The 10,402-nt window shown below is 42.2% G+C and overlaps 1 pseudogene; it reads right to left on the bottom strand.

Moving 5' to 3' along the window:
• Positions 1 to 3,705: 3,705 nt before the first annotated feature.
• LOC137595931 (uncharacterized) lies at positions 3,706 to 9,542 on the bottom strand (annotated as a pseudogene).
• Positions 9,543 to 10,402: the final 860 nt, after the last annotated feature.

The following is a 10,402-nucleotide window of genomic DNA, read 5'->3' as shown; positions in this document are numbered from 1 at the left end:
ATCTCATTCAAGAAGCTTCTTCAGTTCTGACTGACAGGTAGATTCCAGACACTCCTGTTGAAGCAGGAACCAACAAATTACTGAAACCACCAAGACAGTAAGTCTGTGAGGGGTCGTTGTCCGTTCCATCCTCAAGTGAGCTGTTATGGTGAGCCGTTCTCAGTAATGAATGGTTGCTATGGTTAGGGTTATGGTTAGCATTTTAAAAACATCTGTGTCACTTATGGGGATTAACATTGAGGAACAGAAATTGACTTGGAAAAAATAAGACATTACATAAAAATACGAAGGGAAACGTAATGGACGTCTCATAGACTTCTTGAAACTTCAGAAAAACTAAAGCATGTTTCATTTAAATACTAATATTTATATGAAGTATTCACTTTAAATTATTCTGAAATGCCTGACAGTGATCAAAATATCTAAACCCCATACATATACTTGCTAGAAATATCCAAACTACATACTGTTTATGGGTATTCCATCCCAACCACAGAGGAAGAAGGAGAACAGTTTCATAAAGGCAACACAATTCAGTTACGTCATTCTCTTCTCCATACATCTGGCCGTGTGTTTGTGTATCTCTATGACTGTGTCACCACGGTCCTGAAAGCGCTTACAGAGCAAAAGTCTCTTCATCAGTTCAGCAGTGTCCATAAACATTCCTAAATCCAGGACAGAAACAAAGATGAGCCTCAGCCTTTTGTTGTTGGTGATAAGGCTGTAAATGTAGTAGAACAAAAGAGTGTTGTTTATTTGTGTCTTAAATTGAGTGTCGATGAGAATGTTACTGTGCAGACGCATCAATGACTGGCTGAGATCATTTTTCCAGAGTCTTCTCACATTCTCTCATCCAGAGCTTTTATTTTACTATCTCTGCCTTTGAGTTTCATATATTTAGGTTATTCATTACTTTTTTGAGATGTTGATTGACATGTGATTGACATGTAAATGTAGCCACAAGAGGACACAATGTAGCTGCAAGAGGACATAATCCAGTGTCTTATTGTGCCGGTCCCAAGCCCGGATAAATATACAGAGGGTTGCGACACCAAGGACATCTGGCGTAAAACTTGCCAAATCAACATGCGAATCAAACTTATGACTTCCATACCGGATCGGTCGAGGCCCGGGTTAACAACAACTGCTATTGGTGCTGTTGACCTACAGGGTACCGGTGGAAACTGGACTACTGTTGGTCGAAGAAGGAGAGGTGGAAAATGTGTTTGCAGGAAGAGAGAGAGGAAGAAGACCAGAAGTATAGGACTGAGAGTATCAATGAATCAAGTTTTATTTATATAGCGCTTGATCATGGCAGCAGACATTTCAAATCGCTTTAACAGACACAGAAACCCAACTGAACCCTCCAGAGCAAGCATAAGCGACAGTGGCGGGGAAAAACTCCCTCGATGAGGAAGAAACTTCGGGCAGGACCCAGACTCTTTTGGGCGGCCATCCGCCTCGACCGGTTGGGTGGAAAAGAAATCAAAGGAAGATAAGAACAGCATCAGAGAGAGAGACAGAGAGAGAGTGACAGATAGGCCAGATAGAGACAGTATCAATGTGGTTAAGGTTGCTAAAGTCAAGGCACAACTACAGCTGCGTGGATGACTGTATGGTGGCACGGAGGAAGAAAGGAAGCAGGACCCCAGCCGATGGATAGTTGAGGGGTGGTACTGGTGGGCTTGGAGGAGAAGGTCCACAGCACATGGAGAGATGGGGGTGATACTGGTGGGCTCGGAGGTGCAGGTCCACAGAGGAAGGTCCACGGCGGCTGGGCGGATGAGGGGTGGAACAGTAAGATGACACCAAGGAAGAGAGGCAGCAGGACCCCAGTCTATGGTTAGGTGAGGGGTGATACTGGTGGATGGAAGGTGCAGGTCCACAGCAGATGGTCCACAGCGGATGGGTGGATGAGGGGTGGAACAGTATGGTGGCGCAGAGGAAAAAGGAAGCCGGACCCCAGCCGATAATTAGGTTAGGGGTGGTACTGGTGGGATGGGAAGAGCAGGTCCATAGCAGATGGGTGGATGAGGAGTGAACCTGAGAAAAACCTGTGAGGACATAGAGCACACAGACTCCAGGGAAGAAGTTTAGTTAGTAGGGTGTGATTTGAGACTTGGAGAGTGAGATCGGAGAAGAGGAGGAGTAACAGAGATGGTTGGAGAGAAGGGGGAGGAGAGAGGAACTCAGTGAGTCTGGTTGTTGAGTCTCCAGCAGTGTAGGTCTATATGAAAATAAACGTAGTAACCTAAGTTGCCATTAATTGTAAAATTTATGAAAAAGAAAAGTTTTGAGTCTAGTCTTAAATAGTGAGAGGGTGTCTGCCCCCCGAACTGGGGTAGGGAGGTGGTTCCACAATAGAGGGGCTTGATAGCAAAAGGCTCTAGCCCCCGTCCTACTATTATAAATTCTAGGAACCACCAGTAGGCCAGTATGTTGAGAACGTAATGGTCTAGATGGATTATAAGGAACTAAAAGTTCCTTCAGATAGGTCGGTGCCTGGCCACGAAGGGCTTTGCAAGTGAGGAGGAGTATTTTAAAATCTATCCTAGCTCTAACAGGAAGCCAGTGCAGAGAAGCCAGCACAGGAGAAATATGGTCTCTGGCACTGGTCCCGGTCAGAACACGGGCGCAAGCATTCTGAATTAGTTGAAGAGTCCTCAGCGACTTTTTGGGGCAGTCTGAAAAAAGTGCGTTACAGTAATCTAGTCTGGAAGTGATGAAAGCGTATATTAATTTATCTGCATCATTCTGTTTTAAAATATGCCTGATTTTAGCAATGTTTCGGAGATGGAAAAAGGCCGTTCTAGAAACATGCTTAATGTGTGTGTTAAACGAGAGATCCTGATCAAAGATGACACCTAGGTTCCCCGCAGTGGTTTTGGCCTCAAACGTGATGCCATCCAAGGTTATTACATCACTTGGCACTACATCCCTAACAGTTTTTTGGCCGAGCAAAACAACCTCAGTTTTATCCGAATTGAGATGCAAAAAGTTATTCGTCATCCAATCTTTAATCCCTTTGATACACGCCTGTAATTTGCACAACTGGCTGACTACGTCAGGTTTAATCGAGTTAGCATATAATTGCGTATCATCGGCATAACAATGGAAGTTGATGGAGTGTTTCCTTATCAAATTACCCAGAGGAAGCATGTACAAGATAAACAGTATTGGACCAAGAACCGAGCCTTGAGGAACTCCATAACTAACTGTAGTTGACTGAGAGGAGTTGTTATTAACGTGAACAAACTGGGAACGGTCAGTTAAATAGGACTTAAACCACATCAGTGCTGATCCCTTAATTATTTGGTCCAGTCGTGCCAGAAGAATATTGTGGTCAATTGTGTCAAACGCCACACTAAGGTCCAAGAGAACCAGTATAGAAACAAGTCCTCTGTCTGAAGCGGTTAGAAGGTCGTTGCTAACCTTGACAAGTGCTGTTTCCGTACTATGATGTTCCCTGAAACCTGACTGGAAATTCTCGAATAAACTGTTGGATTTAAGGAAATCACATAACTGATTAGTGACTATTTTCTCCAAGATCTTAGATAAAAATGGGAGATTTGAGATGGGTCGATAATTATTTAGAACAGTAGGGTCCAGGTTAGGTTTTTTGAGAAGTGGCTTAATTACAGCTACTTTAAAGGACCGTGGTACATATCCAGTAGATAAAGACATGTTAATTATATGTATATTTGTCAGTCTGGATACAGTACTGAACAAGAATCTGTGATTGTTTCTATTGTCCTCGATTAATATAATAGGCTGCTCTAGCGGAATGAAGTGCCTTCCTGTATTTATGTAAACCATCATGCCACGCAGTGCAGTATTCTTCTAATTTAGTAGAACGCCATTTCCTCTCAAGTTGTTGGGATTCTTGCTTTAATTGGTGGGTATGAGAATTAAACCAGGGAGCTCGCACCCCCTGTTTTATAGCCTTATTTTTTAGTGGAGCAATTAAATCTAAGGTTTTTCGCAGAGAGTCTGAAGTAACATCAACAAACTCATCAATTTGAGATGGGCTAACATTAACTGAGTTCAGAAAATGACCCGCTGTGTAGTTCAGTAGTGGGATTAGATTAAGCATACTTGGGATTTCTTCCCTGAATTTAGAAATAGTATGATCTGATCTGAAGTTTCTAGTACAAAAGTTTTTTGCAGGAAGAGAATTACACAATAGCCGAATGTCGAAAGTTATCAGGCAGTGGTCAGAAAGGATAGGATTATGAGGTAAATGGACAGGTAAATGGGCGGCAGTGGCTCAGTGGTAAAGCGGGCGGTAGAGCGGGTCGTCCTATGATTTAAGATCGGCGGTTCGATTCCCGCTCCCGCCCCCAAAAATACCCAGAGGTGAGCTGACAGTGGGAGGTGTCAGCTCACCTCCAGAGCACTGCCGAGGCACCCTTGAGCAAGGTGCCGTCCCCTTTACAAATTGCTCATTTGAGGCGCACCAAGAAGGAGCTGTAGGGAACAGGGTTTAGGCTTCGTAGATAACTGGCCTTCCTTCTGGGGCCGCCCCGAGCTGCTGAGAGCTGACGGCCTGCATCCTACTGGGGCAGGGGCAGCTCTTTTGTCCAGGAATATAGACAGGGCCTTACAGCGTCTTTAACAATAGCCATACAGTGCTCGGGCTGCAGGTGATTAGAGAGCCTGCTAGGGTAGTTGTTGATGCGGTTGTGGAGTCTAGACTAGGAAACCATCAGACTGATGGAATAGTTAGTGACGTTGAGACTGTCTCCTTCCCTCAGATTTTTAATAAAATGGCCCGGGACATTACCCATGTGAATCTTACTTCTGCTCTTATCACCATTGACAAGGTACTGTTCAGTGAAGCACCTGATCAGGTTATCCAAGACTCTATACCTGAAAGCATCCCAGTTATTGTATCACATCGTGTTTATAGGTCTTTACCTCCCAGATTTATTGAGACGCGGCATCTGATTAAGATTAATACATCCTCAGCTGTTAAACCGTCTAACAATTATGTTAGTGACACTACCACATTTCAATTTGGCCTTTTAAATATTAGATCAATGTCATCGAAGGCCTTGCTTGTGAACGATTTAATTCTTCATCATGGCCTGGATATGATTGCGTTATGTGAAACATGGCTAAAACCAAATGTCTTCTTACCGTTAAATGAAGCTTCACCACCTGATTTTACATATGCTCATGCCGCAAGGGCTGATAAACAGGGTGGAGGTGTTGCTTTAGTCTACAAATCTATTCTGAACCTGACTTCTAATCTAGATATTCATTTTACATCTTTTGAGGCTCTTGTTCTAAAACCATCGCCTACAGCTGTAAACAGCAGGCTTTATCTTGTAGTAGTCTATAGACCGCCTGGTCCCTATTCTTTATTCTTAGAAGAATTTGGTGAATTCCTTTCGGATCTAATTACTCAATCTGATGAGGTTATGGTGACAGGTGATTTTAACATTCATTTAAATAACCCTAGTGATCCGTTGTGTAAAGCTTTCCTAACCCTCCTGGACATGTTAGGTTTCACTCAGTGGGTTCATGAAGCAACTCATTCCAATGGTAACACCCTAGATCTGATTCTATCGCGTGGTATAAATGTTACTGCTGTGACTGTCTCTCCTCTTACGTCAGTGATATCTGACCATTTTCTTATTACTTTTAAAGCAGCCTTTACTTGTCAAAATAGCATTACTCCTGATTTAGTCACTACTCGCCATATCGGCTTGTCAACGGTATCTAAACTTAGTGAGCTTCTACCTGAGGTATTGACTCCTTTTACTGTAGCAACAGGATCAATCGAAAATTACACTAGTGATCTAAACTCAGCTCTTTCTAGTCTGTTGGACTCAGTTGCACCTCTAAAAACTAAAACCATAGGGGTGCGCAGGTCTACACCATGGTTTAACGAGGAGACACGCGCTCTCAGACGGGCCTGTAGGAGTTTAGAGCGCAGGTGGCGTAAATCTAAATCTAAATCATGCTACATCTCTTGGCACGAATGTGTATTAAATTACAAATGTGCTCTGTCCACCGCTAAAGCTGCCTATTTCTCCAGATTAATAAGTAGAAATAAACACAACCCTCGATTTCTGTTTAATACTGTAGCCAGATTGACCCAGAAACAGTCAACGGCAAGCAGCTTGTTATTGGCGGCTGATGATTTCCAAGATTTTTTCTGCCGTAAAATTGATAACATTAGACATGAAATTACTTCTTCAGCTTCACCTGGATCAAAATTTGATGTGGTTCCTTCTCTGGGTGTTAAAACCCAACTTCTCTCTTTAACACACTTTGAGAATGTCTCTCTGGTAGAATTATCGAAGTTGGTCTCATTCTCCAAACCTACCACATGCCTCTTAGACCCTCTCCCTGCTAAATTAGTTAAAGAATTATGGCCATTGCTGGGCCCTACTATGTTAAATGTAGTTAATCTTTCTCTTGCAACTGGTGTTGTTCCCATTAGCTTTAAAGCGGCCGTGGTTAAACCTCTGCTTAAAAAGCCACATCTCGACCAAGAGTCTTTAAATAATTATAGACCAGTTTCTAACCTTCCATTCTTATCTAAAATACTAGAAAGGGTAGTATCTCAACAGCTCTTAGATTATTTATCATTAAGCGGTCTTTTCGAACCATTCCAATCAGCTTTTCGGGCCCGCCATTCCACTGAAACAGCACTTACCAAAGTTGTGAATGATCTCCTATTAAATCTGGACTCTGATACCACTTCTGTTCTCCTTCTTTTGGATCTTAGTCCAGCGTTTGATACTATAGATCACTGTATACTCCTTGACCGACTGGAGAGACAGTTTGGTGTCTGTGAGTTAGCTCTGGCTTGGTTAAAATCTTATCTATCTGATAGGACACAATGTGTCTCCTACAATAATAAAACTTCTGCCTTCTCCGACGTCAAATATGGCGTACCTCAGGGGTCTGTCCTTGGTCCTCTATTATTCTCCCTGTATGTTGCACCTCTTGGTCAAATTATACGCAGCTTTGGAATAAGTTTCCACTGTTATGCGGATGACACACAACTTTATATGCCCATAAAAGCAGATGATCGATCTGAATTGATGAAACTAGAGGCCTGTCTTTCTTCTGTGAATAGTTGGATGTCCAGTAATTTCTTGCTCCTAAACCCAGACAAAACTGAAATGTTAATCATTGGCCCTGCGCGACACAGAAACCAATTTCAACACCTAACAATATCTGTAGATAACTGTCTTATAACCCATAGTTCAACAGTCAAGAACCTTGGAGTAACGTTAGATTCAACTCTTGCCTTTGACAAGCATATTAAAGAGGTGACAAAGATCGCCTTCTTTCATCTACGTAATATCTCCAAAATTAGGTCCTCTTTAGCCATGGCTGATGCAGAAATTTTGATTCATGCCTTTGTGTCCTCTAGACTTGACTATTGTAATGTTCTGTTATCAGGGTTGCCTCGGTCTAGAACTAGGGGCCTTCAGATGGTTCAGAACACAGCAGCAAGAATATTAACTAAAACTAGGAAATTTGACCATATCACCCCAGTTTTGGCTGCATTACACTGGCTCCCGATTCATGTTAGATCCGATTTTAAGGTACTCTTATTAACATACAAAAGCCTTAATGGGCTTGATCCAAACTATCTGTCTGATCTTGTTAAACCTTACACGCCGACTAGGGCTCTCCGCTCTCAGAATACAGGTCTCTTGTGTGTTCCCAGATTTAAAAAGAAGTCAGCTGGCCAGAGGGCCTTCTCCTATCGTGCCCCTTTCTTGTGGAATAACCTCCCTATAAATATTAGACAGTCTGAATCTGTAAATGTCTTTAAATCTAGACTCAAAACATATCTGTTCGACCTAACATATAAGTAATATCGGGGATGGCGGTCTCAATGTTTAGGTTTAGCCTAGTCCTGCCGACGAGTCAAAGGATTTCTTAGTTAGGCCCCTGCCTCCCATTAATCCTCTGCTATTCTGGTCCCTCTAGCACCACTCTCCCCCTGTTCTCTCTGTCTCTCTCCCTTCTTCTGCTGTTCTCTCTCACAGGCCTCTGTGTGGTGGATCATCGGCAATCGGCTACCTCTGTCTGCTTCCATGGCTGGCGATAGCACAAGCTGTACAGTGGTCCTGTTTCACCATCCACTAGGGGAGTGCTGGTTCTGCCTCATTTGGTTCTGCTGTGGTTTTGGGGTTTTGCCAGAGTAACCTTGACTTTAACTTTTTTGAGCTCAATGACTTAGGCACTGTCTGGTCTGTCCTCAGAGTGGTGGATCCTCGGCAATCGGTGACCTCTGTGTGCTTCATCGGCTGGTGGTGACTCGCTCTACTGGATGGATCGGCATGCCTTTGTTATACATTTATTGTTACTGTTATTGTTACTGTTATTATTATTGTGTTGTTAATCTGTACATGCGGTATCTATTGCTTCGTCTGTCCACTCCTGGAAGAGGGGTCCCTCCTCTGCAGTCTTCCTGAGGTTTCTCCCATCCATTTTTTCCCCTGTTAAAAGGGTTTTGGGGGGAGTTGTTCCTCATCCGATGCGAGGGTCGCACTGCTTGCAGTGCACAAAGGTCAGAGGGATATCGTCCATGTGCAGATTGTAAAGCCCTTTGAGACATTGTTTGTGAATCTGGGCTATATAAAAATAAATAAACTTGAAACTTAAACTTGAAGCTGCCTGCCACTCTACCTCCCCTGCATGCCTACAGGCCCCTTTGTGTGTGTGTGATACAGGGGCCTGTACTCACAAATATATATGTATGCATGCGTTTGAATCAGTAGCTAGAGTGTGCGTTCTTAATTTCCCTTCAGGGATCAAACCAGTATATAAAATTAAAAATTAAAATTAAATTAAAAAATTAAAATGACCAATTCCTCAATTTCAATCCCATAAATCAAGACTAAGTCCAGAGTATGCTCGAACTGGTGGGTAGGTTCCTGTACACACTGACTAAAGCCTATGGAGTCTAGTAATGGCATAAATGCCCTACTGAGGCTATCATTACTGTCGTCCACGTGAATATTGAAATCACCAACAATTATGACCTTATCAGTTTTAAGAATTAAACTAGTGAAGAAATCGGCAAATTCGGATAGAAAGTCACTGTATGGACCAGGAGGATGATAGATGATGACAAATAATAGGGGCTGAAGTAGTCTCTGGATTGGGTTTGATAGGCTCAGACTAAGACTGTCAAATGAATTGAAGATAATTTTTGGTTTAGGGTTCAATTCTAGCGAGGAATTAAAAATTGATGCAACTCCGCCACCTCTGCCAGAGACTCGAGGGATCTGATAATTTAGGTGACTAGGAGGAGTAGGTTCATTTAGGGAAAAATACTCATCCTCATTTAGCCAAGTTTCCGTTAAACAGAATAAATCTATTTGATAATCTGATATAATGTCATTGATTAAAACAGCTTTTGAAGACAGAGATCTAATATTTAGGAGACCACATTTTATTGTTTTGTATTCCGGAGCTGTTGAAGTCCTGGTTTTGATTTTGATTTTTATAGAGTAGGGAAATTGAAAGTTGGAACTATGACAGGAAAAGGTAGAGTTGGTTGACATGACGCAGAGAAGGAAGGTAGATAAACTGTGTGTCCAGGAGACCGGGTGGGAAGGCAGCAAGGCTAGAAGTTTAGGAGCAGGGTTCAAGTTGTTCTATCATGGTGTAAAAACTCAGCACTAGACTGGTTTAGGTCATATCTATCTGACCGATTTTAGTTTGTCTACGTAAATAATAAATCTTCAGATCAAGGGACTGTCACCTGTGGAGTACCTCAAGGATCTGTTCTGGGGCCAATTCTGTTTAATCTCTATATATTACCATTGGGAAATATTATAAGGAAACATAATATTAATTTTCATTGTTATGCTGATGATACTCAATTATATCTATCAATTAAAACAAATGAATCTGATCAGCTGATTAAATTGGAAACCTGCCTCAGGGATATTAAATCCTGGATGCTTCACAATTTCATAATGTTGAACAGTAACAAAACTGAAGTTATTATTATTGGGCCGAAGCATCTTACAGATGATTTCTCTAACATTGCAAGTCACTTAGATGGCATTGCTCTATCCTCCACCAACGAAGTCAGGAACTTGGGAGTGATTTTTGATCAAGATCTGTCCTGTGATTCTCATATCAAGTTTGTATCCCGGACAGCCATCTTTCACTTGTGAAATAGTGTGAAAGTTAGAAATTTCTTATCCTTTAAAGACACTTCTAGATTGGATTACTGCAATTCCTTATTATCGGGCTGTTCTAACTCCTCTATTAGGACTCTACAGTTAGTTCAGAATGCAGCTACCCGCTTACTAACTCGAACTGGGAGGAGAGAACACATCTCTCCTGTCCTAGCGTCACTTCAATGGCTCCCGATTAATTATAGAATACAATTCAAAGTCCTCATGATCACATA

This window comes from Antennarius striatus, chromosome 1, assembly GCF_040054535.1.
Source record: "Antennarius striatus isolate MH-2024 chromosome 1, ASM4005453v1, whole genome shotgun sequence".
Classification (NCBI taxonomy): domain Eukaryota; kingdom Metazoa; phylum Chordata; class Actinopteri; order Lophiiformes; family Antennariidae; genus Antennarius; species Antennarius striatus.
Note: the sequence above shows the minus strand (reverse complement) of the source record. Positions and strands in the feature narration are given on the sequence as shown.